We start from the raw sequence: 7729 nt of genomic DNA, 5'->3' as shown, positions 1-7729 counted from the left end.
TGTATTCGTTTTTAAACTTGAATATGTTGTATCTTTATAACTACCCAGAATCCAAAATAGGATACATGTTTATATTAACATTTTTGCTTAAAATGATGTGTGCATACAGTTATGTCCTAGAATGCTATACGTTTAAGGCCATTCCACAATAGGTTGCAAATGTTCTTGTTGCAAGTTGACAATTGCGGATTGACCAATCAGCTGACAAGTTGCTTTGCTCTGATTGATCAATTAGCAATTGTCAATTGGCAACAAGAACATTTGCAATTTATTGTGGAATGGCCTTTAAAAGTATACTTCTAAATGAATCTAATAAAAAATTTCTCAATAAAGTAACAAGCTAGCAAATTATAACATAAATGTTATAATTTCCCATTTAACAATGTAACTGTTACATATGTATAAAGTATGTTACATTGGAGTTATATTGTCGAGTAGTTTGTATCTATTCATATATTATAATTATACATTTCAATATCATTTGTAATGTATGAATAGACGATATATTTAAAAGAAATACAATTTAGGAAACTTATAAATAAAGTTTGGAAAATTGGGGTTTTATCGAATTTAATTATTTTCAATGTATTCAGATTTACTAAGTTAAATGCCGCATCTCGTACATAGAAAAATAGAATACTGGCAACATTTCCTTGCAATATATATCTTTATATAACCAAATTAAAATTTAAAATAAGATTACGCTTTTATTTAAGAAGACGTGCAAGAAGATCAAGAAAGAATAAAAGAAAATCAAGAAAGAAGAAAAGAAAATCAAGAAAGAAGAAAAGAAGATCAAAAAAGAAGAAAAGAAAAAAATTATAAGGCTGCTGTGCGCCTGTTGTGTTTGTAAAAAAACGGCTACTGTGCGCCTATAAAAAGTGGCTGCTGTGCGTCCATACAAGGCTGCTGTGCGCCTAAAAAAAAGTGGCTGCTGTGCGCCCATACAAGGCTGCTGTGCGCCTATAAAGAGTGGCTGCTGTGCGCCTATAAAAAGTGGCTGCTGTGCGCCTATGAAAAGGAGCTGCTGTGCGCCCATACAAGGCTGCTATGCGCCTAAAAAAAGTAGCTGCTGTGCGCTTATAAAGAGTGGCTGCTTTGCACCGATAAAGAGTGGCTGCTTTGCGCCGATAAATTATTACATATTTCAAAAAAATATATATAAATAATAAAAATGTCTATAAAGACAAAAAGATATAGAATTTTATCTCCTGAGAATAAAAATATAATTGTTCGAGGTGAATGGTTAACTGATAAACATATGGAACATTTTGATTATTTATTACAAAATTTTTCAGATTATAGACCTGTCGAAACATGGCGATTACAACTTCCTGATACGATTCAGCCTATGCCAATTGATAAAAAACATATACAAATATTACATAGTTCGTCAGGTTCATTCGATGGACATTGGGTATGCAGTTATTATGACATAAAAGATATATATACTTACGATTCTTTAAATTTAAAAAATTGCATAGACATCATGAACAATTCTTGAAAAGATTATTTCCAACATATAACTTCGAAAAAAAAAATTCTATCCAATTTCCTACTGTACAATACCAACCAAACAGTAGCGATTGCGGAGTTTTTGCAATTTCATTGTTATTCAATATTAAACCCGAAAAAATAAAATATGATCATAATTTAATGCGTTTGCATTTAATTAAGATTTTTGAATCTAATGTTATTGAGCATTTTCCACAAAATCCACAATATGCTCCTCAAAAGGTGCTTCCATTAGCAGTAATAAAAGCAAGAGAGATTGAAGCATCTCGTAAACGTACTATACGTCAAGGTGAGACGGAACGACAATACTTGAATCGGTTAGAAGCGCAACGTCATATTTACCAATCTGAAAAAGAGTTAAATAATAATCAATTTCAATTAACAGAAAATAATTCAAAGAATTTAATGAAAACAAACAATGATATTTATGAAGAAACTAAACAGCATGACTTGGAAAATCATTGTGTAAATGTGCACGCTATTCACAAGATTTCGAACAAAATCAGTCTGAACAACATGATTTATATGAGCAAGATTCCAAGAATAATTGCATTGAACAGCACGATCTGTATAAACAGAGCTTAGAAGATAGACGCGCTAAACGACGTGATCGTTATAAACAAAATAGAAGACAATCGCGCTAAACAGCGCAATCGATATAGACGAAATTTAGAATACAATCGCGCTAAACTAAACACGAAGTAACTATTTTTGGTAACGCCCATAGAACATCTTTTACTTTACGACAACGTTCTTTTTGACACAGCAATCATTTCTGCTTTCGGATTGTATATCTGTTTTAAACGATTGTATTCAATAATAGCTTTTTCGTTAGCTATTACTGCTAAGGATCAAAGTTTATTAAATGCACTCCTTCTAGAGATGTTACTCGCAACAAGGCAACATAAATTTGACCACAACTAAATACAGAGTTGCCAATATCCATAACAACACTTTGCAAACTTAATCTTTGGTTTTTATGAATAGTGATGCCATAACTTAAAGATAATGGAAATTGTTTTCGAATCACATACAGGGTTTGTCCGGAAAGTAATGCGTCGCATTTTTTTAAAAAAGAATTTATTGATCGCATAGGTAAAACAACTTAAAATTGTTCGAAGTATGACCCTTCTGCGTCAATACATTTTTGCCAACGCGATTTCCATGCGTCATAAGATTTCTGGAACTCCTTGACTGGGATGCTGTTCAGGGAGGCCGTCGAAGTAGCTTGTACGTTGTCAACCGACTCGAGCTGTTGTCCTTTGAGCTCCCTTTTCAGCCGAGGAAATAAAAAAAAGAAATTGGGATTATCTGCACAGAGTTGCTTGAGTTCTTCACAAACTTCCACTCGGTGTTGCTTTTGCGCATCGGTCAACACTCTGGGCACAAGTTTTGCGCAAATCTTCCGCATGGCCAAGTCTTCCGATACAATCTCGTGAACAATCGTTTTCGGCAAGTTCAATAATTCCGACATTAAGCGAACATTCATTCGACGGTCTGAATTCAATAATTGGCGCACACGAGTCACATTGTCGTCCGTTCGCGATGTTGACGGGCGTCCTGCGCGGGCCTCGTCGGCGACCTCCTTCCGACCTTCTCTAAACATCTTGTGCCATCTGTTTGACTGCGATTTGGAAAGGCAATCGTCCCCGAAAACTTTCTTGAGCATTTCAAAAGTTTCCAGCGGCGTCTTGTCCAGCTTCACGCAAAACTTTATCGCATAGCGTTGCTCTATCGTTCTCTCCATCACAAGTTCGACGCGACCACTAAGCAGAGGTTCACAGAATAAGCCGTCCTAACCCTCCAAGCGCATGGAAACAATTGAGCGACCTACCGTTGGAAAGCTAAGGGTACCCCCCTTCCTCCCCAACCGGTCCCATCGCTCTGCGATGTATAGTCGCGTCACAAAAAAATGCGACGCATTACTTTCCGGACAAACCCTGTACGCTCTATCCAATACTTGAAATTTAGCCGTTACTCTTTCAATTTTATATTCTAAACCTGATGGTAAAAGAAGTTTAATCTTTTCTACGTCATCAGTAGATGTTTCTCGTACAATTGAAATTACTTTAGCAATTGTACCGTTTACAAGACCCAAACGGGCATCGATGTTACGCCGAATCATAACTTTTGCTCCAATTTTAATTGTAATTTGTTTTGAAAGTCCAGCTGTTCGAGAACTATCATCATCGTTATTTGACAATACTTTTAATACTTTCTTTTTTACATATTATGTGCAATCAATCGTATCTTCAGCAATTAATAATATTTCTTTGGAAGTAATGCGACTTAACATTGCATTATTAAGGACATCACACATATTACAAGTAGAAAATAAACAAACAGTGTCCGATGATAAACTGTTAATAAAATCACATAATTCATTTAATCTAGATTCAAAAGAATCAGCTTTAAAAGATATTTTTCTACTCTCTAGAATTTTACAATCAGATTTTGTCACTAAACCAATACGAATTCGCGACAATAATTCACGGTATGAATTATCTTCTTGCTGACGCATATTGATTATCAATTCATCATATTCAAATAATGTAATCCATAAATTAACAGCATGTAAAGAACCAAGATAATTAGCAATTTTATGATCGGATAAATGTGTAAAGATAAGATCTTTGCGTACAGAAGGCTATTGAAGCAAATCTCCGAATAAAAGAATGTGCTTTCGACCAAACCAACCATTATCGCAATCACTAGTGTCAAATATTTGAGACAATCGAAGATTTATATACATTAAAGTCAATCAAATTAGATATCATTGACACTTCATCAATTATAAAAAGAATAACATTATTAAGCTGTTCTCGTAAAACTTTCAATACATGATCAGATAGTTGTTTATACTTAGGAGTTTGACCATGTTCAACGGGTAATTGAAGCAATCTATGAATTGTCAAACCATCTATATTAAATGCTGCTATACCAGTAGGTGCTGTTACAGCAGTATCTTTGTTGAGATTTTGTTTTATCCAGCATTTAATAGTCTTGATTAAGAAACTTTTTCCAGTACCACCTTCTCCGCTAACATATAATCGCAATATTGATTCATCTGACTCTACAGTATTGATAACTTTATCGAACACACGTTTTTGATCCGTATTTAATTTTGCTATCATTTCAGATACATCAATTTCTCGAATTGCTCTATCACCAAGATCTTTAAAATCTTGCATTGCTTCACCAGCCTCTATATTTTGAATACCTATTGCATTTTCAGGATCATCCTGAGACTACTCGTTTTGCAAATCGTCATCTAAGCATTGTTGAACTAACTGTTTTGCAGTTTCAAATGCTTTTTGCAATTCTTCTAATCTTTCATGATATTGCAATGCTTCTACAAGATGCTGTTTAACTTTGTAAACCGATTCGGTATAAGTATCGCATTCATTTTTAAGATCCTCTAATTTTTGCCATGGTTTAAACATAAGCAATAATGTATAAACGCAAAGAAATAATTTTTCGGCTGTGTATTAACATTATATCTAAAATGATTAATAAGATATCCGCGCTGTCGCCGTTTAAGATAACAACCATTATCTATTTTATAATATTCAATAAACTTATTTTTCGGTTTGATCTTTAAGATATTGTACCACTGTGCAAATTCATAAAGAGACGTATTTTCTAATTCGTTTGGTCTATGTGGATAATGATCATCTGTCAAAGATTGATAAAATATATCTGTAGATTCAGGATCAAGAGCTTTAATTTCTTTACGACTTTTTAATTTTCTATATCGTATTTGATTAACATCTAACCATCTGATGATTGTATTTCGATCAGTTCCATACAAAGGAATACCTAACAATGTATCAGCAGCTTTGAGAGCTCCACATTCTCTATTATTCGTAAATTGCAAAGCAATATTCCAAAGATGACTCGCTAATGATTTGTTTTTGTTATCCTTACTATCAAGAATATTCTCAGATAATTCACTTTTTTTCGCTTTATTCATATATTTAGTAACATACCAGGTTAGCAGCGATGATTTTTCACCAATAAATTGTATATCCATATTACCTTTCCATGCAGTAAGAAGAACAGGATTATAGTCATTTATATTACCTTCATTATCCGTTCGAGGAAGATCGTAAAGTCTACTTTTATGTTTCAATTGTTTTCTACCGGCTATCGAAGTTGCCACATCCCTGATATTCAAAGTTTCAGTAACGGGACGAGGAAATCCAAAACGACATCGACGAATAACTTTACGTCCTACTTTTTTAGAACGAAGACAATAATCATTATGTGTATGTCGCTGATGCGTATCAACACGTCTGTACAACAATGGCGAAATATTTTGATCCGGTATTGTGCAGCTTATATGTTGTGAAATAAATTTGGAAACTTCCTCAATAGTAGATTCACCGAAAATTGGTGCATTTTTAATCCAAATTAATAAGTGAAAGTGTATACCTCTACCTTGATATTCTCGTCGCCAGAAATAGTGCGTTACATCTCCAATTGGATTATCTTTAGACCTAATGAAGTCAAACATTGCCCGAAACTTATTATCGAGAAACCTGGATGTTGATACTAGATCTCTAACAACGAGTGCGCTAACGCTTAAGGAAGCGTCATGCCATTCATTTACTTCACGAATATATTCACCTAAATCTTCCCACAACCACTCACTGGACTGAGTGTTAAAAACCATGTCGTAGGTCCATAATGCTGCGTCATACAATTTAAATTGTTTTTTGGTTTACACCAATATTGCTCCGTATTTCGAAGTGTGGCAAATATTGTATTCAAATTAGATTCCAACAATTCTTTTGACATTGCGTCTAGGTATTCTGCAGCTGTATAACGAAGTCGCGGATTAGTTACATTCATTTTATGAAAAATTCCACGACTTAATTGACGCATATTTGCATTGTTCAATAAATAAAATACATATTGTAGATTTAATCTATACTGTGGATGTTTAGATGTTAAACGACATTTAATAAATTCATGATTATGAAGTTTAACTTGTCTAATCTCACGTTGTCCATTAATACCAGAAGAATATAAATCTGGAAAACACATTAAATCTAAATGTTGCTCACGATTGTTCAGAGGCAAGTCCTGAATTTTTAACATTTGATATAAAGCTGTCGCAGTTTTATTTGCTTTCTTTTCATATAAGGGATAGATGGTATATTGTTTGTAATAGCCATCGTTTTCAGCATTAGTCATTTAAGTCAACATTGCTTGCCGTTGACCTTCTAACATATCATTTTTTATCTCTTTTATCGGATCATTTAATAATTCAGTCTCATCATCAGCTACTTCTGCATTACCTTCTGTCTCATTTAATAATTCAGTCTCATCATCAGTTACTTCTACATTATCTTCTGTCTCATTTAATAATTCAGTTTCATCATTAGCTATTTCTGCATTATCTTCTGTCTCATTTTCTATTTGAAATTCTGAATTTTTTAATTTTGGTAAACGTAAATCATTGTAATCATTTGGCAATATAATATGAGAATATAAAGTATTGTTGCGCTTTAACCACGTTAAAGCGTCAAATACTTTTTTAACATCAACTACCTCTTCCCAAATAATCTTTGATTTTGTCGGGATACCTCTAACTAATATATATATCTCATGATTAATATTTATTGGATCAGTATTAGAACATAATTTATTCAATGTCTCCTGTAACGGAAGTGGTAAATGAAATGTTTTACTTTTAACTTTTGATACCATTTGTCTTTGAGGCAACTTTTTATTAATAACAGTTCCCATTTTAAGAACAGTTTGAAACGCTTTAGCTCTCTGTATAAGAATTTATTCGAATGTATTAAGAGATGATATTACTTCAGGCACCTGATTTGTAAAGAGATTATTTAAGACGCAGTATGCAGGCATTAAACCTTTACGAAATTTGCCTGCACAATAATTACATATATATTGCGCATCAACTTTTTGTTGTTGTACATACGTCATTTAATCTTTCCAAATTTTAACATGTACTTGTGTCTGAAGACTATTGACTTTAGAAACACTTTTTTTATAACACAATCTCTCGCATGATACGCAAACATGTCGTGGTGTGTCCACAAAGCATTCAGTCAATGCTTTAAATGCTAAACGATATTTAAACATAATATCATCATCACTTAAAATTGTATCAATCCGTTGATGTTTGTACATATCTACTTTCTCCTGGGCAGAAGTCACAATTTCATTCAAAGTATTCATATCA

At 33.3% G+C, this 7729-nt stretch overlaps 1 pseudogene; it reads right to left on the bottom strand.

Annotated features, from left to right (window-relative positions):
• Window positions 1-2200: 2200 nt before the first annotated feature.
• Window positions 2201-7269, bottom strand: LOC146720623 (uncharacterized; annotated as a pseudogene).
• Between the last annotated feature and the right edge of the window lie 460 nt (window positions 7270-7729).

This window comes from Nylanderia fulva, unplaced genomic scaffold (genome assembly GCF_048542155.1).
Source record: "Nylanderia fulva isolate GAGA-0341 unplaced genomic scaffold, ASM4854215v1 Scaffold65, whole genome shotgun sequence".
Classification (NCBI taxonomy): Eukaryota; Metazoa; Arthropoda; class Insecta; order Hymenoptera; family Formicidae; genus Nylanderia; species Nylanderia fulva.
The sequence above is the reverse complement of the archived record's forward strand: the minus strand, read 5'-3'. Positions and strand labels throughout refer to the sequence as shown.